This window comes from Rana temporaria, chromosome 10 (assembly GCF_905171775.1).
Source record: "Rana temporaria chromosome 10, aRanTem1.1, whole genome shotgun sequence".
Classification (NCBI taxonomy): Eukaryota; Metazoa; Chordata; class Amphibia; order Anura; family Ranidae; genus Rana; species Rana temporaria.
This window is the reverse complement of record NC_053498.1, coordinates 34,280,850-34,302,357: the sequence shown is the minus strand read 5'-3', so window position 1 is coordinate 34,302,357 and position 21,508 is coordinate 34,280,850. Positions and strand designations below refer to the sequence as shown.

The 21,508-nt window shown below is 47.2% G+C and overlaps 1 protein-coding gene across 2 annotated transcripts in view; it reads right to left on the bottom strand.

Moving 5' to 3' along the window:
* Positions 1–16,237, bottom strand: part of LOC120916511 (tetraspanin-4-like) — a 174,488-nt gene extending 158,251 nt beyond the window's left edge. For both annotated transcript variants that reach the window (XM_040327524.1, XM_040327525.1), the window contains exon 1: positions 16,043–16,237. The gene's annotated coding sequence lies outside the window, so the exon portion shown is untranslated. The remainder of the gene's footprint in view (positions 1–16,042) is intronic.
* Positions 16,238–21,508: the final 5,271 nt, after the last annotated feature.

Below are 21,508 nucleotides of genomic sequence, written 5' to 3'. Positions count from 1 at the left end.
GCGGGCCACATCAGAGGGCTCCGCGGGCCACTGGTTGGCCACCCCTGCCTTAATGCAATCTATGCAGTAAGGTGAAAAAACATCTGATGATGTCAGCCCCCCCCCCCCCCGTTTTACTTACCTGACCCCTCGAAAGTCCCGCCTGGTCCCGAGATCCTCTTCGCCGCTCTCAGCCTGGCCACTGATTGGCTAGAGCGGATGGATTGGGAACAGCGCAGCCATTGGCTGGCGCTGCTGTCAATCACATCCAGTAACGCGGCGCGCCGAGGGGTGGGCCGAGTGATACAGTCAGCGGCTATGGCCGCTCGCTGAATTACGGGAGCGCGCCCGCAAGGACTCATCACCATGCGAGCTCTCTCGCATGACTGTGGTGAGTTCTTGCGGGGAGGACCAGAGACAGTTGCCGAGGGGCCCCAGAAGACGTGGATCGGGGCCACTCTGTGCAAAACTAAGTGCACAGTGGAGGTAAGTATAAAAAAAATTTTTTTTTTTAAAGAAATTTTTTTTTTTCCTATAGTAACCCTTTAAACAGAAGGGAAGGACAGAGAGAGATACCAATTCTTATAAATAGTCAAGTTGTATTGCCACTAAACTACCACTAGAAGTCAGCCTGCTACAGAAAAATAATCACCTGATGAAGTTCAATACAATACAGAAAACATGCATATAAAAGAGGGACAGAAGAGCATTACCAGAGAATTTTATATTTGAAGGTAACCACCAAAGCATCTTCTACAAGCCTACCTGGGGAAACAGTCAATGGACCTATTTGGCCAGACAGCCAATGCCTGCAAAGCTCCTATCTCCTAGGTGCAAACACGCATGGTCATGTGATGCCGAAACCTTCTGACACATAGTTACATAGTTAGTCAGGTTGAAAAAAGACACAAGTCCATCCAGTTTAACGACAAAAAATAAAAATAAATAAATAAATGCTTTAAGATTAAGGTGACCAGATTAAATCTGGGGACACCCTACTGACCATGTCCACTTTTAATGGGTTGGGGAAGAGAGTGAGGATAATAGCAGAATGTGCCACACAAAAAATTTAGTGCGAAGGGCTTAAAAGGTGATGGTTTAATAATATAATAATAAGTAATCATAAGTCCACTTTGCTCTGGATCAAGGGTGCAGGCCCAGGTGTGCACTGCAGGTCACTGTCACAGGCCGGGGTCACCATTTTTAAAGCTGGAAAGAAAATCCAGGACACATTCTTTTAACCAGTGACATGTTTTTCAGGAACAGCCCCCTAAAAATCAAGGACTGTCCTTGAAAGTAGAGGACATCTTCACACCCCATTTTAGATCCCTTTGTTACTTGGATATCTCTATCCATATGAAAGTGTACTTTAAAGCAGGGGTCGTCAACCCCCGGGCCGCGGCCCACTACCGGGCCGTACCGCCTCTGCAGCTGGGCGGCATGACATTGTAAGGCAGGCAGGTGGATCAGACAGGCGGGCGGGCGGATGAGAGAAGCGCGCTCTCACTCTTTGCCCACTTGCTGGTCCTACACTCACGTCTGCTCACTCTCCCCCACCTCCCTTAAATGGGCGCTTTCCGATCTAGGGGCGGGATACGCCGACGTCACGTCTCCATGACGACGTCGGCAACGATCCCCTTGCTATGATGTGCGCGCGCGGCCCGCTACACAGCCTCCCTGCACATCCACGTCAGATGCCTTGAGCGTGGCTGGTTGCTAGGTTACCGCCGCGGCACACACGAATACCGCTCACCCTGCACTGGCGCCATCCAATCGCCATTACATCTCTCACCGCCTGCCCTTTTTCTCTGCTCTCCTGCCTCCACTCAACGACCACTGAACCAGTGCTACCAATGCAGTGACAATCCACATCTGGTGGCACTGGCAGGTGATGTGGCAAGTGGCATTCCTCATCTGGTGGCACAGGCAGGTGATGTGACATTCCTCATCTGGTGGCACTGGCAGGTGACATGGCAAGTGGCATTCCTCATCTGGTGGCACTGGCAGGTGATGTGGCAAGTGGCATTCCTCATCTGGTGGCACAGGCAGGTGATGTGACATTCCTCATCTGGTGGCACTGGCAGGTGACATGGCAAGTGGCATTCCTCATCTGGTGGCACTGGCAGGTGACGTGGCATTCCTCATCTGGTGGCACTGGCAGGTGACGTGGCAAGTGACATTCCTCATCTGGTGGCAGGTGACATGGCAAGTGACACGCTCATGGCTCCCACTGATTCTGCATTATGGCGAGTTGAACTATTTAATTTATATTACAATGTAATATAAGAAATAATGTTCTTCAATCATTCTGACACCATACCAACCATGGTGCCGTGATGATTGAAGCGCCAACAGCAGAACACCAGCTATTGCTCCGATAAATTGCCCGCAAAAAATCGCTTACCCCCGCATGTGCGTACATCCACCCCTCGCCGGGCCTTGGCACAATTTTCTTCCATGCAGCCGGTCCCCGTTGCCAAAAAGGTTGGGGACCACTGCTTTAAAGCAAAGCGATCACAGAGGACAACAAATTATTCTGCTAGTCCAAATAGGAAGACCGGCTGATTTGCTTATTGGCAGCTCTCCCAACTTGAGAATTTTAAGTCAAATGTGTTATATATAGAGACAATAAACAGTTCTGCTTTTGAAATTATAGAAGTGTTTTTGTTTAGGCTGCAGCTCTTATTTAAATTTATGGCACTTGCAGCAACAGGAATAATTTTAGTAAGTTCTCTGCACAAAATGATTCCATCTACAATTGACACACAATCTGTATTTTATGAGCTCTCCTTTAAATAACATGTCCTGAGGATCAGCTGACTAAAGTTAACAACAAACAGCCAGGCCAAGGGACTTCTGTGGTGTTTGCTTGATAAGATCCCTGGGAGTTTTTACAGCTTTCTGCATTCTAAACAGAATTAGCAAACATTCTGTCTCTTTACTGACATCACAGTTGCAAGCACAGTGCCAAGCCAACAGCTCATTACTAAGCCGAACTGAAGCCAAAACACTCAGACTTATCTCATGCTAAAAAATGTACCTGTTGGCTGAACAGTAATATGCAAATGTTGGTGAGAGTTATGTTGTGCAAATGTAGGTGGGGGTTATGTTGTATGAATGTTGGTGAGGGTTATGGTGTACGAATGTTGGTGTGGGTTATGGTGTACGAATGTTGGTGAGGGTTATGGTGTACGAATGTTGGTTTGGGTTATGTTGTGTGAATGTTGGTTTGGGTCAGTGGCGTCGCTAGGGGGTGGCTTTTGGGGATATAGCCCTGAATCTGGGGCCCATAGCCCTGTGTATCTCAAAAACAGCCGTGGCCATGGCCTCTCTGCAGCCAGGCCACGAGTGCGGTGGGCAGCACCGGAGAGCGGGCAGGCAGCATAGAAGAGCCGGGTGGGCGAGAGAGCAGAGAGATGACATCATCTCTCACCGATCGCACTGCGTCAGCACTGCTCCACTCTAAATGTCCACATAATCTCTCTGTAACATAATCGCTCACTGCCTGCCCTCTCTCTGGTGACCCTGATGAAAAGAGTGGCGCTCTGGGGACCCTGAGGTAAGGAGGGGCTCTCTGAGGACCCTGATGTAAGGGGGATCTCTCTGGCGTTCCTTCCAGTGCAGCTCACCTAATCAAAAGCTTAGGCATTTTGTTGTGGGGTGTCTTCTAAAGAGTCCAGCTTTCCGAATGGTTGACCTTACCTTCAAGAATAACTCCACTTTTGTTGTAAAAAAAAAAACAATCTGCTCTGGGTGTTCAATGTACATTTTTAGGATCTTTACCAAACTTTATAGCAGATTCTTGCCTTTTAATTCTGAATGGGTGGGTCTGGTCCATTATAATCAGCTGGTGTTCTGATGACAAAATCTGCAGTTTTTTTATCCCTTTAGAACACAGGTCTAAAACTGGCGGCCCTCCAGCTGTTGCAAAACTACAAGTCCCATGATGTATTGCAAGACTGACAGTTACAATCATGACTCCCTCAGGCAGAGGCATGATGGGACTTGTAGTTTCGCAACAGCTGGAGGGCCACCAGTTTGAGACCTCTGCTTTAGAAGCATTCAATCTATGGGGAGTATCATCTTTACACTAGAACAGTGGACTCCAAACTGCAGCCCAAGGGCTGAATGTGTGCCTTTGTTTGCCTTATCCTGTAAGCAAACAAACTCCTGCGCACGGGTGGATTGTCCAACAGTTATTTAATATTCCACACGGAACACACCAACAGTGTCAAAAACAGTAACAGTGGCCTTGCTGCCCTTAATGGACGGGGAATGTCCTAGTAGAAAACGACAAAAGCCTAGTGTGTTACCGTTGACAGATTTAATAAAATAAAATGGTAATGAAAAACTACTCACAAGAGAACTGACATAGTAGGCTTGTCAACGCTCTGATGAAGAGGTCCTTGTCGCCTCGAAACGCGTCAGCCGGCAGTGACACACCTCTATCCCCCCTATTCTGGAGTATTCGAGGGGTATCTACCACATCGTTGTTGACAAGCCTACTATGTCAGTTCTCTTGTGAGTAGTTTTTCATTACCATTTTATTTTATTAAATCTGTCAACGGTAACACACTAGGCTGGTGCGCCTGCCTTTCTTTGCTTTTGTCGTTCCCTTCTCCTGTCCTTGAGATACAGTTCTTCCCACTAATGATGAGGCACTATTCCTCCCATTCACACCAACAAGAAGGCAACATTTCTTTCACTGACAGTAATGATGAGGCACCATTCCTTCCACTGACAACAACGATGAAGCACCAATCGTCCTACTGAAACCAACAATGAGGCACCACCCCCCCCCCACTGACAGCAATGATGAGGCACCATTCCTCCTACTAACACCAATGAGAGGGCACTATTCCTCCTAATGACCCCAACGATGGAGCCTTATTCCTCCTCCTACTGACCACGTGCACTATACAGTTTTTCCTACTCCCACTGATCACCAACCCTGAGGCCCCGTACACACGACCGAGTTTCTCGGCAGAATTCAGCCAGAAACTCGATCGGAGCCGTATTCTGCCGAGAAACCCGGTCGTGTGTACACTTTTGGCCGAGGAAACCGACGAGGATCTCGTCGGGCCAAAAAGAGAACATCTTCTCCATTTCCTCGTTAGTCAATGAGGAAACTTGGCTCGCCGAGATCCTCGGCGGCTTCACAAGGAACTCGACGAGCAAAACGATGCGTTTTGCCCGTCGAGTTTCTCGGACGTGTGTACGGGGCCTGAGACATTGTCCACTCATACTGATGCTGAGCATTTTCTACTCCCATTGGCCAAACGCTGGTCCTTCTAAAAGTTTGGAGACGACTCTTCTAGAAGATTTTTAGAAGGGCACTCAGATCTTTGCTAAATAAGAACCTTCAGACCTCCCAGTGACTGGAAATTCTGAAAATAAAAACTGTTTTGGAAGCTATAAACATTGTTCTTTTTTCCATGACAAAAGGGGAACAAAACAATTAGCTGCAAAGACTTTCCCTTCGTATGCAGATTGCCAAAATGTTGCTGCAGACTTTTGTCGCCTCCAAGCTCTTCTTGCCGAATTCTTAACCCCAACACCACGATGTGTTACTGGCAACAACTTGGAATAGTTGAGTCATTAGAGCAAGTCAATCTTTGCAGCGTTTGAGCCGCAGCTAAGTGCACAGTTCAATTCAAAGTAAAAATAGAAGGTTACTTATTGCGCATGTTTAATATGTAACAATAGATGCTACAAGAAATCAATTCGCTCCGAGAAGAACCAAAGGACAATTCCCTTAAAGCGAAACTAAACCCATCGATTTAACAGTTTCAAAAAACGGTTACATTCCGGCACATGGCTGGAATGCAACACCCGGTTCACACTGGGGCGGCACCAGGGGCGGACTGACCATTGAGGCACTTGGGCACTGCCCAAGGGCCCCATGCCACTAGGGGGCCCCATCAGGGTTGCCAGGCTCATTAAAACCAGGCACAGTATGTAACAATCTGTGTTTTTTTTATATCTGTCCCTGATATGTCCAAAACCGACATGCTTTTGATGTAAAAATCCTGAGATTTTAGCTTCCCCGCCTCTGTAATGCCTCCTGGCTTGGTGGGCATCTGTAAGCCTGGGAGCCCCATAATCTTCTATTGCCCAGGGGCCCCATGAGTTGTCAGTCCGCCCCTGGGTGGCACGACTTTGGGGGCGACTCGGGCAAGGCGACCTGAAGACAACTTCAGAGGCGACTTGCAAAATGACTTCTGTATAGAAGTCAATGCAAGTCGCCCCGAGTCGCCCCCAAAGTCGTACAAGAACCTTTTTCTAAGTCGCTCCTATTAAAACGGTTCTATTGAATAGACCAGGACGCGACTTGTCAAGCGGCTGACTCGCCTGACACAACTGACACATTTGTTTGTGCTCTTAACCAAACTGTCAAAACATCAAGTGGCTGGTGTCATAACTTATCACATGTGCAGCATCATGACAGTTGAAGATCAAACAAACAAAGGCCAAGATGGCAGCTTCCTTGGCTGAAAATTATAAGAATGTGTATAGTTCCGCTTTACTATGTGCACATGATATATGTGATGGGCAGGGAACCCTACGGGCCCCATTTACACCTAGACGTGCTATAGCTTGGAGCTCCAATACTCTTAACATCCAAAATCCCATGTATTTTAAAGGTAGGAGTTCACCTATGAGCACTCAGGCACTTGAATCTCCAAGCCTGATGCTCCAAATGCTACGTACATGGGCTACTTTTGAGGCAAAATTGGGCAATTTTGCTTTTAAACTTGGATTGTGGAACTCCAGAAATGCATCAAGCATTTTCACAAATTCTTAAATTTTTTCCAAAAACTGTTCAACTCCCTCTAGTGTTTTCCATTAACTAAAGAAAGATGCCTGAAGCTTGAATACACATGTGAAATGCTTGAAATACGCTTCTAAAATGCTCATATTTGAAAAATCACTCTGCTCAGGTGTGAATACAGCCTGTGGGAGGTGCAGCACGGTGCAACGACAGTAAACACAGAGTCCAGTTGCAGAGAACAGAACTTGTATTAAGGTCAGAGATCAATAATTCACAAGTCCAGCGGGAAGGTACCTGACCGGGAACACTCAGGCCCCTTACACCGGCGGACCGTTTTCAGCGGACATGTCCACCCGGAGATTTCTGTCTGATGGTTGTACACACCATCAGACAGAAATCCGCTCGTAAACAATACGCGGGGCGTGGCCGCGCCGTCGCCGCGACAACGTGGGCGGCCCTGGAAGTTCAAAGCTTCCACGCATGCGTCAAATCAGTACGACGCATGCGAGGGATGGCGGTCGGTTGGGCGTGTCCAGTGAGTCTGTACAGACGACCGAACACGTCCGACGGACAGGTTTCCAGCGGATAGATTTCTTAGCATGCCAAGAAATTTTTATCCGCTTGAAAAACAGTCGGCTGGACAAATGTCCGCCGAAAAATGACCGCTAGGCCGTACACACGACCGGATTTGTCTGCTGGAACAGATCCGCGGATAAATCCCAACGGACAGATCCGGTCGTGTGTACGGGGCCTTACAGAAGGTAACAGCAGTGTGTAGCAGAGCAAATCTCAGATGTGTCAACAGCTTCTGTGTTGAGGAGGAGAATGCGGCCTGGCTGATCTGTACCCAAATGGGGAGGTCTCCAGGAAGGATGGCTTGTCCTTATCCTTTCTCTACTTATCAGGAACCTCTCCCTGCCACTAATCACTGTCCCTACCCGATGGGTGAGCTGTCCCTACACTAACTACATGTGAAATGTGCACCAAGCCTGGGAGCCAGGGCCTTAAATAGGCTCTGCCTGACCCAAGATGCCTGCCAGAGCCACATGAGACAGCAGCATCCTATTGGATAGCTTCACCAGTGACCCAGGCCACCATTGAGGAACTGTGTTCCTCTTGACTTCCCCTCGGACTTCAATACCGCTGCAATCAAGCGCCACCTGCAGTGTAGAAAATAGACTGCCCATGTCTACAATTTACAATCACAGCACCACTTAGATACTTAGAAGAATTAGAAAATTGTGATACATATGAAAACTAACAAACAAGCATGTTATGATTAAAAGTCAGAACGCCAAAACTTAATCCTTGAAGCAAGGATACGGAAGACACTGATGGACCTTTTGCCATTTTTGTACCCTAACAGGTCCCCTTCCCTTTAAAGTGGATCTTAAGTGCGTTTTAAAACCAAGCTTTGATAGAGATCTCAAACCAGTCAGCAGCTCCAGGCTCCTATTGCCAATACCTGAGAACCGCCTCATCAGCATGAAACATTGGCATGGACAACTGGTGGGGAGTTTGCTCAAGACACGCCTTCGACTGGTTCGCTGTTCCTGCGCTCATTGACAGGATACATAAGAACCATTGAGTAGCTATGCTCAGGTAGTGGCAGCTGGAGGAAGCCCAGGCATGCGGATGGATCAGGCATGTTACAATTTATTTATCTTAGCCATTTAAGAGCTGAACTCCAAGTAAATACCATAGGTTTTGAGTTAGGCTGGCTATATAGATAGCTTGAACTTTGTCTAAATTGCCAGATGTTGCAGTTATGGGTCGCCCCGTTGTCAGCACCACCTGGCTTAAAGTGGAGTTCCACCCAAAAAAATAAAAAATACTGCAGCTGCTGACTTTTAATATATGGACACTTACTCAATGTCGGCAACAGAAGCCGATCTCTCCCTCGGCTCTCAGGTGCTGCCGCCGCCATCTTCGGTAAGGGAATCAGGAAGTGAAGCCTTGCAGGTTCACTTCCGGGTTCCCTACTGCACATGCGCGAGTCGCACTGCGCGATCCTAGTGGTTCCTACTGTCTTCTGGGACCTGTGTGTCTCCCAGAAGACAGCAGCGGGGGGGTCGGAGTAGGTGGCGGACATGGAGTAGGTCACCGCAGTCACCGTGGTGATCTATGCCCGGAAGTGGGAGCAAATACCTGTATTACACAGGTATCTGCTCCCTCCTCCCCCCTGAAAGGTGCCAAATGTGACACCGGAGGGGGGTGGATTCTGAAAAGCGGACGTTCCATTTTTGGGTGGGACTCCGCTTTAACAAACGTCAGTTTAAAAATCAACTGAGCCAGGTGGGAAATTATCGGCAGAACAGTAACTACGTCCTATCCGATGCAATCCTGGATGAGTGGTTAGAAGCACCTTGTGAAAAACAGTCATCTTCAATGGAAGTTCATTTGTATTGTTTATACAAAAATTTCAGATACAGCCTACACATTTCGGGGAACTGGACCCCCCCCCCCCCCCCAATTTTAGGGCTTAAGCAATAATGTGTAATGGTTTTGGCATGAAAAAATCTTTGTAGTTTTGTTTAGGGCTGGATTAGGACTGAGTGTCAGTGTGACCTGATTGCAGCAAGAGTGGCTGAGCCCAAAAAAAGTCAGCTGCTCTTCCTGCTCCGGGATTATGTCATCTCAGCCCATCAAGATGGCCTTAGATCCCCAACTCAGGAGAAGCTGGAGAGAAGACGTCACCACCAGGGAGGGAGCTCATGGATGTTCCATCACCTAAGCGGAGGTGAGCATAATTCTGCTTCAAAGTGTATCTCATGTTTTTAAAAGCTTAACTCTGGGATAGGCAAATATTGAAAGAGTTACGTGTATTGTTTATGAAACTTTGCCTCTGTGCAGGAGCTTCCTGTAATAAAGACCGGTCACTGCTGCTCTCTCTCCCTGTGCAGGGTGACTGGTCTTGTCTCCGCCCCCTCCTGTCATTTTCTGGAGGCAGCCTGTAGTGGGCGGGGCCTGCTGGGTCCCTCCCACAGCTCTGCTCTCTACGCAGAACAGAACAGTAATGATGTCACTGCTACTTTGGCAAGCTAATAACTGGATTTGTAAATCACAAAGTTGTCATATGCTTTATATCTATTGAAGAATACACATAAATTAAACATTAGGGCCCAGATTCTCAAAGGGCTTACGACGGCGCAACGCCATGTACGCCATCGTAAGTCCTAATCTGGGCCATCGTATCTATGCGACTGATTCTTAGAATCAGTTACGCATAGATATCCATTAGATCTGACAGGCGTAAGGCTCTTACGCCGTCGGATCTTAAATGCAATTTTTTTTTTGCCACTAGGTGTCGCCTCCGTCGTTTTCCCCGTCGAGTATGCAAATTAGCTAGATACGCGAATTCCCGAACGTACGCACGGCCGACGCAGTGAAGTTACGACGTTTACGTTAGGTTTTTCCGGCGTAAAGTTGCCCCTGCTATATGAGGGGCAACCAATGTTAAGTATGGCCGTCGTTCCCGCGTCGACATTTAAAAATTTACGTTGTTTACGTAAGTCGTCCGTGAATGGGGCTGGACGCCCTTGCGACGTCATTTGAGCAATGCACCCTGGGATATTCTTCGGACGGCGCATGCGCAGTACGTTTGGCGCGGGAACGCGCTTAATTTAAATACTACACGCCCCCTACCCGCCTAATTTGAATTAGGCGGGCTTGCTCCGGGTGATTTACGCTACGCCGCTGCAACTTTACAGGCAAGTTCTTTGTGAATAAAGCACTTGCCTGTAAAACTTGCGGCGGTGTAACGTAAATCAGATACGTTACGCCCGCCAAGTTTTACGCCGACCTACGAGAATCTGGGCCTTTCTGCCTGGAATTTAACCTAAATTGCCCATCGGAAAAATCTATTTTCTCTGCTGGGCTAAGTCAGATTTCGCCTTGTCATGTCATTTAAACAGAATCACACTCCTTAGACACAAGGGCGGGGACAAATGTTCCATTCAAAAGCACTTTGCACCTCATCCTCTGCTGCACTTGGGTGATGCGATTCACACGCTCAGCTGATGCTGGAAATTTTAAGCTAAGCATAAGGGACATGTGGATTTAATATAATTCAACATCTCACTATACCATCTGACAGCCCCTATAGCTGCTATGCGTCCTTCTGCTTTTATTCTTTACAAAATAATGAATGGATGGGACATAATAAGCTGAATTCACAACCTTTTAAAACCAATGTGCCACTGTGATCTGCACTGTGCATTGAAGACAGTCCGTTCACACCTGAGCGACACTTCTGCGTTACATTTTAGCGCTTTTTTGCACGCTTTTAAATCACGCTTTCGAAGCGGTACCATTCATTTGAATGGGCATCCCTCTGCTCACAGAGGCCCAGATTCACAAAGCACTTACGCCGATGTATAACAAGATACGCTGATGCAAGTGCAAATGTGCGCTGCCGCATCTGTGCGCCGGACCCACAAACTAAGATGCGCCTAAAAACAGGCTTCATCCCGCCGACGTAACTTGCCAGCGTAGGGTAGGCGCACATTTAGGCTGGACGCATGGTGGCGCTCCCATTGATTAGCCATTCAAAAGTGCAAATGAGTGAAATACGGCGATAAACTAACATACGTGCGCCCGACGCAGTGCGCGTAAGTTATACGTCCGGTGTAAAGTTATTCCCCATAAAGGAGGTGTAACCCAGCAGCAGACATACAAAGGTCTGCACCAGGGAACACAAGCCGGCGTATTTTACGTTGGACGTGTCTGGCTGGGCGTAGGTTACGTTCACGCCGTACGCAGTGATCCGGCGTAGTTTAGGCAGTTGTTCCGACGTGGTTGTGAGCATGCGCAGGGGGATGCGCCCACGTCTCGGCGCATGCGCAGTTCGTGATACGTATCTGTCTGGCGCTCGGCCCATCATTTGCATGGCTCACGCCCACTTCCACCTACGCCGGCATACGCCTTCAAAACCCAGCGCAGAGTTGGGAGCACTGGCTTGGTGAAGTCCATGCTTGCCTCTCTGCGCTGCGTTGGCGTAGCGTACATTGTTTGCGCGACGGCGGCGGAATGTGCGCCCGCTCTCTGAATCTGGGCCTGTATGTGCTAAAGAAGCTCATGTACCAAATTTTAGCACTGAGCCAAGTGCATTTTACCATGGGCATTTTTATGCATTTTTCATGCGTTTTATGATGCATAAAAATACACAGGAAAACGAGCGACTGCTACCCGTGTATGGGTCGGCATTAAGAAATAATGGCACCACAACCGTGTTGGGCCCTTTAGCACATTTTTCTCACGTTTGCAAGAACGTGGGCAACAGCACTTGTTTCTGCCTGCGTTTCTGCTATACTTAAGTGTGAATGGGACCTTAAGATGCACGTTTGTCTGACATGCACTCAACCTCAAAGCGGAGTTTCAGCCTTTTAATGTTTATTAAAAGTCAGAAGCTACAATAAGTGTAGCTGCGGACTTTTAATAAACAGACACTTGACATATAAATAAAAGTGCAGCGCTGAAATGAGCCTGATATCAGATGACTGATAGCATGAATAAATCAAATTAAACTAAAAGAATAACAAAAACGCCACATGTATGCATCGTAGTGAAATGTAAATAAAAAATAAATACAATAGTCTTAATGAAAGGTTACTGTAGATACTGATAATGATATTCGAAAATAAGTAACAGCATTCCAAATAATAAGTGAATGAATACAGTCTATTTGTGACTATAAGGCTTCATTTCTATGGACGTTTTTACAGCCACTTTGTTTAGCCTTTTTTTTACAGCCTAAAAATGCCTGTCAATGTTTATTTATTTTTTTATTTTTTATTAGCTGGAGCTCAAAAACGCAGCGGTAGCGTTTTTGCGCGTTTTTACAGCTCCAACACTGGAGCTTCAGAACGCACTGGTCCTGTTTTTTTTTTGCAGCTTAAAAACGTCATGGTGTACATGAGGCCATAGACCAACATGGAGAGGCGTTTTTAAGCTGCAAAAAACGCTCAGAAAAGTGGCTGTACAAACGTCCATGCAAATGAAGCCTAAAAGGAAAGTTGATAGGAGATCCACCATCGTATGTCATAAGTCTTACCAAAAGGATTGAACCCAGATAAGCGTACACTCACTAGGTCAATCAAGCTTGTAAGGTTAATAGACCAAAAGAGGGATGTCTCAACAGATACTAATTCCAAGAACTCAGTGATGGAACTTCCAATGATGTTATTTAGGTTATAACGCCTCAAGCAAATGGATGGTATGAATATGGAAGAAGAAGACAGGAGGGCACATAGCGTAATTCCGCTAGATATCTCACAGCTATTTATTAAAAAGGAGTAACACTCACATTTGAGGTGATATAAAAAGCGCTTATAAAATCAGCAATAACATTGGCATCGGTAGTCCTTACCCGATGCGTTTCGTTCAATAGAACATCATCTGGGGTGAACAGACACTTACCTGTTCCACGGTCCAGCGATGTGGCCGCACGGAGCGTCGCTCCTATCCTCGGCGCTTCCATTCACACTCTGCGCACCCGGCCGTGACAGCTTTCTGCTTCAGGCGATCTCTTGGGACCTGTCACGTGTCCCAGGAGATCGCCTAGAGGGAGGGGCCACCTAGGGGCAGAGGAGGAGTCGCCTAGGCGGTCCCTAGGTGGAAGTAGGAAGTGGGACAGGATGTGCCACTCCTAACAAAGCCCCCACTCCCCCCCCCCAAAAAAATGACATGCCAAATTTGGCATGTAAGGGGGCGAGGAGTGCTTAAAGCGGTGTTCCAGCCGCCAAATTTTTTAAAGTCAGCAGCTACAAACAGTGTAGCTGCTGACTTTTAGTATGGACACTAACCTGTCCAGGGAGTCCGCGATGTCGGCCCCCCGAGGCAAATCTGTCCATCAGCTCGGGTGCAGGCACCACCATTGTACCTAAGGGAAGCCGTCACTGGAGCCTGCATGCTTCACCGCCGCTTTTCTACTTTCTGAATGGCCCATCGTCTTCTGGGACACACACAGGTCCCAGAAGGCAGCATAGTGAAGGAGGAAATGATGCCGTGGCCCGTGGCGGAGGTAGAAACAAAGTACACTTAGTACTTCACATAAGTTAAAATAATTATCTAAAAACGAGTGGTGGAGGGGTGGTCATTCCTTTAAGTTGTTAAATAGGGTGGAACTCCGCTTTAAAGTGAAACTTTATTATTTTAACTTTTTTCCCCGCCCCCACCGCCATTCTGGCTTAGGTCAAAACAGTGGTGGCCCCTCGTTTAGGGGCGCTGCCCCCCTAATCTATGCGTCCGGCCCCTAATCTACATGCAGGGCACCAGAAGCATGGATTTCAATGGGATTTTTTTTAGATCCTGAGGCTCTAATTGGCTTCAAAAAAAGGGTGAGCTCAGGGTGCAAAGCACTGCGCCCTGAGCCCACCCTAGTTGTGTGACAATAGTGAACTAATATTCGTTATTGTCTTCCTGATTCTCCTCCCGGCCAAAGAGGAGAATCGCTCTTATTGGCCGCAGAGGGAAGGAGGAGGGAAGCCAGAGACGCAGGGTGAAGCCATCAAGGACACGCAGGAGGGAGCCGAAGCTGCTAGATGGGGTAAGTGCGGGGCTGGTGGGGGGACAGATGAGCAACCAACGGACGGATAGACCGACCGGGGGGGGGGGTCTTGTTCGCCGCCCACCCAAAATATACAGCACCAGCAGCCACTGGGTCTGAATGACATGTCCCTGGTCCTGCAGCCTCTGGAACTTGAAAGAGGCAGCCAGCTGAAAAGGACCAAGTTGGCGGAGCGGGGTGTGTCACCCCAAACTGCGCGTCATCACAGTGGGACAATGCTGAATTGGATTCGCTGTGCAGGCGAGTATGTTTTTGAGGAGGGTAAAACGGAAAAAAAATACATGGAGCAGGGGGAGTGGAGTAGCCAGGGCTTTCTTTAAGCCGGAACGCAGGGGAACGCAGTTCCGGCACCTCCAGGACTGAATGTATGTAATAGCAAGGGGTGGTGGGGTGTGCTGTAAGGCCTGTTGATGCTGGCTGCTGGATTTTGTGGGAGGAGGGTCGGTTGTTGCTGGTAGGGGATCTATTGTTGCTGAGGGTGGGTCTTATGTTACTGGGGGGGTCAACTGTTGCTGGTAGGGATTTGCTGTTGAGGGAGGAGCCTATTGTTGCTGGCTGCTGGAAGATCTGTTTTTGCTGTTGGGGGTCTATTGTTGCTGAGGAAGGGGGTGGTATTTTGCTGTAGGTGGTCTGTTGTTGCTGGGGGGATCTATTGTTGCTTGGGGGTCTATTGATGCTGGCTGGGGGGAGATCTGTTGTTGCTTCAGGGGGTTTATTGTTACTGGGGAGGAGGGTATTTTTGTATGGGTGGTCCATTGATGCCATGGGAATCTATTTTTGCTGGCTGCGGGGGATCTATTTTACTGCTTTTGTCATAGCCCCCAACTGTCCCTGATTTCGAGGGACTGTCCCTGATTTGGAGCAATGTCCCTCTGTCCCTCTTCCCCCCTCATTTGTCCCTCATTTTGGTCCACTCCATATATTTGTATATAAAATGCACTTTTTATCTTTCAAAGTGTTTCCCAGTGCTAAACCTTTCTTCCAAATTCTATATTACTCCATTAGTACATTTTAAAAGCCAATATAAAGGAATAGTAGTGAAAAAAAAAGCCCTTGTGAATTTAATTAACCTTTTTTGGGGGGGGGTTTCTCCTTTAAGGGGGTGTGGCAGGGGGCGTGTCCCATGCCTACATATTCTTGCTGGTAGGTGTCCCTCATTCCCATCTCAAAATGTTGGGAGGTATGCTTTTGTTATTATCATTAACGAGTTCCATACAAATTAGTTAGTATCACAAATGTTACATGCTTCTGTATTCTCTAAAAGAGGCGGTCTTGGGAGATAGGTAGGGGGTGGAACCAAGGAACGGTGCTCAGAGGTGGGTAAGGGGCAGAGACAAGGGATGAATTGGAAAGGGGGAGTTCCTGCACTTATTCTTTGAGAAAAAAAGCCCTGGGAGTAGCACTTTAAGCTTGTCATATATTACTAGAATTTCATTAAAAAAAAAAATGTTTTCGAAGTTCAATTCTCTAACCTTTAGTGGACATTCATTTTTGAAAGCAGTGATGAGAAAATCAGAAGGAGCAGTCTAGAAATGTTTTCCCAGACGAACAAATTTCTACGTGGTTTTCTTTAGGGAAATTACAATTATTATTAAAATGTGTAAGTACTTTTTGAATGACATTCGTCGAATACACTAATGAGATTTTTTTTTTCTTTACGAATGTTCGTACGCAAATCTACAATTATACAGCCAGGAATCTTTACAAGATGCGTATTCGCTTACCTCTGTATAGGACGAGCCAGAAATCAGCAGACAAAGGGACGGTGAATGCCGGTAAGGCGATAGGAAGTTATTTCGGTTTCTCTGTGCTTCTTCCCAGCAGATTGAACTGAACAGCAATCCCCTTTCAAGCTCCAAAGCCCTTCCAGCCTTCCTGCTGTCAGCTCAGCAAAGTGTGTGTGAGAGCAGAGAGCGTTGGTATAAGGGGGGGGGGGCTGGTCATGGAGCCGGTCACATGACTGGGGGGGGTTTGGTAGGTGAGGGTCCTCCAGGAGGAAATGGGTGGGGTCTGGCACTCTTTTGGGGGCAGTGTGAGGGGTGCAGGATAACTCGAACAATATGCGTGTCAGAGGCTATTTTTAATGTGACTTTAAGAAAAAAAAAAAAGTTTTCTCCGAACTTTTCCACTTCACTGTGAAAGAATTTCTGTTTGGCTGTTTGCAATAACAACCTTTTCTCCCCACTTGGACGCCGTTCAAAACTTTCCGAAGTCTCAGACACCACAGGAGAGTCCCTGGAGTTTTGGCTTTTTAAAGTTTTGAATTACCATTTAAAAAAAAGTCTTTGGATGCCTTTCAGGCGAGCGTGACTTCATTCCTTTTTTTATGTTATGGGATTTAATACGCAGGAAGAATTTGGAAATATATCTTTGTATTGTCTATAAACCGCTTGTGCTCACTTGGTGGTGACAATAAATAATTCATTCATAAATTTATATATATATATATATATAAATTTATAAATATTTTGATTTTTTTTGTGAATAGTGTTTGTATCCATTCTGGGAAGAAAATGTATGAGCCCGTTCATGCCAGAATGTCGTCCGGGAAACCTGCGTTCCGCGTGCGTTCTCTACGCCGCATTCAAAATGCACTGCACTTGCAATCTCCTGCAGGTGTCAATAGTAACTTAGCGACACCCAACGCTGTATCCTGGCCTAGGCCAACAAGACCCAGGCCTTGGGAAGCACTTTGCAGGGGGGCAGCACGAAAAGAGTCCCCACCGGCGCGTAGCGCCAGACTTATGCGGTGGACTGGGCTGAGAGCAAATTAGTCTAGCGCTCCTATAAAGCTTCCAGTATGCAGGCGGCTAACATTACGCAACTGTGGGCTAGATTCAGAAAGAATTTACGTTGGCGTATCTATTGATACGCCGCGTAAATTCAAAGCTGCGCCGGCGTATCTTCTTTCTGTATTCAGAAAGCAAGATATGCCGAAATTAGGCTAAGATCCGACTGGCGTAAGTCTCTTACGCCGTCGTATCTTAGTTGCATATTTACGCTGGCCGCTAGGTGGCGCTTCCATTGATTTATGCAAGGAATATGCTAATTAGGTAGATACGCCGATTCAGAAACGTACGTCCGCCCGGCGCATTTTTTTACGCCGTTTACGTTAGGCTTTTTCCGGAGTAAAGTTACCCCTGCTATATGAGGCGTATCCTATATGAAGTATGGACGTCGTTCCCACGTCGAATTTTGAAAATTTTCCGTCGTTTGCGTAAGTCGTTCACGAATAGGGCTGTACGTAAGTTACGTTCACGTCTAAAGCATTGACGATTTGCGGTGTAATTTCGAGCATGCGCACTGGGATTCTTTCACGAATGGCGCATGCGCCGTTCGTAAAAAACGTCAAATACGTGGGGTCACACTAAATTTGGATAAAACACGCCCACATCATCCACATTTGAATTAGGCGGGCTTATGCCGGACCACATACGCTAAGCTGCCATAACTTAGGGCGCAAGTTCTTTATGAATACGGAACTTGCTCCCTAAGTTACGGCGGCATAACGTATCTTAGATACGTTACGCCCGCATACATTTACGCCGGGCTATCTGAATCTAGCCCTGTGTGTGTATGGTGGGGGGGGCGCTGCTTCTAATTTTAACTGTCCTATCATCCTGGACCACAAACCTTCCTCACTGTGTTATATGTTTTCTGCTGCACCATTGGCATGGTTATATCTTCTTAGACCTCTCCATAAATTTATCTGAAATTTGTGCTTAAAGTAGAACTATAGGCAACACTTTTGTTTTTCATTTTGGATAGAGTAAAGGAGGGTTATGGCCCCCAAAACCTAAATACACTACTGGCGACACCCCAAAACGCAGTGTGTCTGCCTACATCAGATTGCATGGTACATCAGTACCATGCGATCTGATTGCTGTGCATTTTGTAAAGTAGTGCATGCGCTACATTTGGTGCGGTCAAGCGCGATTTCAGCCCATTCAAATGAATAGGCTGAAATCGCACTGCACCTGAATCACACAGGAACGTGCAGCACGTTCCTGTGCGATTCATTGTGTGAACCATTCCTAAGCCCAGGTTCACACTAGAATGTGCGTTTGCCACTCCGGATTCAAAATGCACTGCCCTTGCGATCTGCAGCGGGTGTTCAATATTGAGTTGGCCCACCCTTTGCAGCTATAACAGCTTCAACTCTTCTGGGAAGGCTGTCCACATGGTTTAGGAGAGTCTATGGGAATGTTTGACCATTCTTCCAGAAGGGCATTTGTGAGGTCAGGCAAAGTTATTGACACCCCAAACCAGTGTTGCCGACCTACCAGATTGACATTTACTGGCACGACACCCGAAATTTACTGGCACAGCCACGTTTTACTGGCATTTCACAAAAGTTACTAAATTACATTTTTAGGTGCAAATTTCAATATTTAGGCTACAAACAAGTACAATAGGCAAATAGCAATGTCATTTAAAGTAGATATTTAGGTAAAAAAACATATTTTTGTTATTTTCGATATAATAAGGGCAAATTATTTAGTCACATCACCCCCTGCCTCCATCCCCCTCTGCCACCAACACCCCCTGCCTTCACCCCTCTCTGCGGTGCCACAATCTCCCCCTGCCTCCAATCACCCCCTGCCTCCAATCACCCCCTGCCTCCATCGTCCCCTGCCTCCATCCCCCTCTGCGGTGCCACAAACAACCCCAGTCTCCATCCCCCCCCCCTCTAATGTGCCACCAACACCCCCTGCCTCCAATCACCCCGTGCCTCCAATCTCCATGCGCAGTTCCAAGCCGAACCGATCTCAGCTATTTTTACTGGCACATTTCCGCAACCACAGACAAAAAGGGGAAAAAAGTGCCCGTTTTTACAAACTGTCCGTAAAAATACGGACGGTTGGCAACACTGCCCCAAACGCAGGTCGCAAATGCAGTGTGATCCAGTTGAAGTGCAGTCTTGAAATTGGTGCAGGATCAAAAATAAATTCATGCAGGATTTTTGTGCGATGCAGTGCAATTTGAGAACTGCAGTGCAATTCAAAACTAAAGGGCTCAAATCGCACCGCACTGAATTGCATGTGAATTGAACAGGAATGCGGTTCTTGTGTAATTCATAAGCGCTTCATAGTGTGAACCAAGAATAAATACATGGGTCATAAAACCACACAGAATACCCAGCTATACATTGACAACCAAAACATACTTTTGCGATTTGATGTGTTGTAGTAATGGGCGTGTCAAACAAAACCAAAGAAAATTCCCAGCTCAACTTACCGACCAGCCTTCAAATTATCCTGTCTATCAGTATGCGTTAAAAAAAGGGGTTCGGTTTGCACACATTTGAAAATAAACGTGTAAGCTTCAGAGCCACTTCACGGTACCCCAGTACTATCTGCAGTCCTAACTCTAAATTTAGAGAGCCTCCATAGAAGAAACACATGGATTATAATGGATAGGCAGAGGGAAGGTGAGCCTGGAGGGAGCACACCTCTCCTTAAAGGCACAGGGGCACACTGGACACCCAGCACTCTGATAAATACTGTTATTTCATTTGCAGAGAAAACATTTCTGTGAATAAACAGTATTTCTCTGATATATATGTTTACTTGTTTAGTAGATGAGCTTCCACGTTTTTCCTGAAGAAGCCTTACGGCGAAACATGTAGAACAGGCATCACTAAATGGCGGTCCGCGTCCGGCCCGAGCTGCTGCTATTTCCGAACCACAGCAATCGCGCCATTTAGTCGCCGCTTTTGTCCCCAGCCTCCTCCGCTATTATTAGCACAGTAGAGGGGCGGGAGGAGGGACAATTCTGGACTGGGGGTGGGACCAGAGAGGTAGCTGCCTGTCATGTTAGACAGGAGGTGATTGGCTGCTAGGAGGCGGTCCTAGCAGCCAATCACCAGTTCACCGAAAAGTCAACCCGGCAGCTCCTGCGCCTTCAGTTCACGATTGTCCCGCCTCCTGCTCTCCTCTCTGTGAAAGGTAGGAGTGGAGAGGGAAGGGAGGAAAATGTATGAAAATATCAAAGGATGGGGAGCGGGGCAGCGCTGTGTGTGTGTGGGGGGGGGGGGGGGTCATGTAAAGGGGGCAATACTGTGTGGGGGGGATATGTGATGAGGCAATACTGTGTGGGGGGATATATTATGGGGCAATACTGTGGGGGTATGTGATGGGGCAATACTGTGGGGGGGGATATGTGATGGGGCAATACTGTAGGGGGTTTTTGATGGGGCAATACTGGGTGTGGGAGGTATGTGATGGGGCAATACTGTGGGAGGGGTATGTGATGGGGCAATACTGTGTGGGGGGATATGTGATGGGGCAATACTGTGTGGGGGGATATGTGATGGGGCAATACTGTGTGGGGTTATATGTGATGGGGCAATACTGTGTGGGGTGATATGTGATGGGGCAATACTGTGTGGGGTGATATGTGAAGGGGGGTAATACTGTGTGGGGGGGATATGTGATGGGGCAATACTGTGTGGGGTGGTATGTGATGGGGGTCATGTGAAGGGGGCAATACTGTGTTGGGGGATATGCGATGGGGCAATACTGTGTGGTGGGATATGTGATGGGGCAATACTGTGTGGGGGTATATGTGATGGGGCAATACTGTGTGGGGTGATATGTGAAGGGGGGTAATACTGTGTGGGGTGATATATGAAGGGGGGCAATACTGTGTGGGGTGATATGTGAAGGGGGGCAATACTGTGTGGGGTGATTTGCACAGAGGGGCGGTGTTGCACAGAAAACGTGAAGGGGTACCATTAACTTTTAAATGCACTAAAATGCAAGGTGCAATTTTCTGCACATGGAAATTGCATGGTACAAACGCATCATGCGTTTTCCATGCGGCTGCATTTTTAAAAAGATGCCAGGACCTTTTCCCAGCAGAAAACACAGGCACAGCAGCCCATTCAAACGAATGGTGTGTTGTGCCTGCACACCTGGGCTGTGATGTAAAGAATCGGAGTAATCGCACAAAACTGCGATGCGGACCTCGGTGGGAAGAAAATTTTACAAAATGTTACAAAATCCGACCTCCATGAATTTTAATTCAATACCCCTGATGTAGAATATAAGCGTGGAAAGAGCAATTTAACACCACAAAGACGTGTTCCTTTTTTACACAATTTAACGCGTATGTATTGTATGAATTGTTTTTAAGCTATTCCTATGTAATTTAATAAAAATATATTTTTTTTTATATTGTTTGTGGTA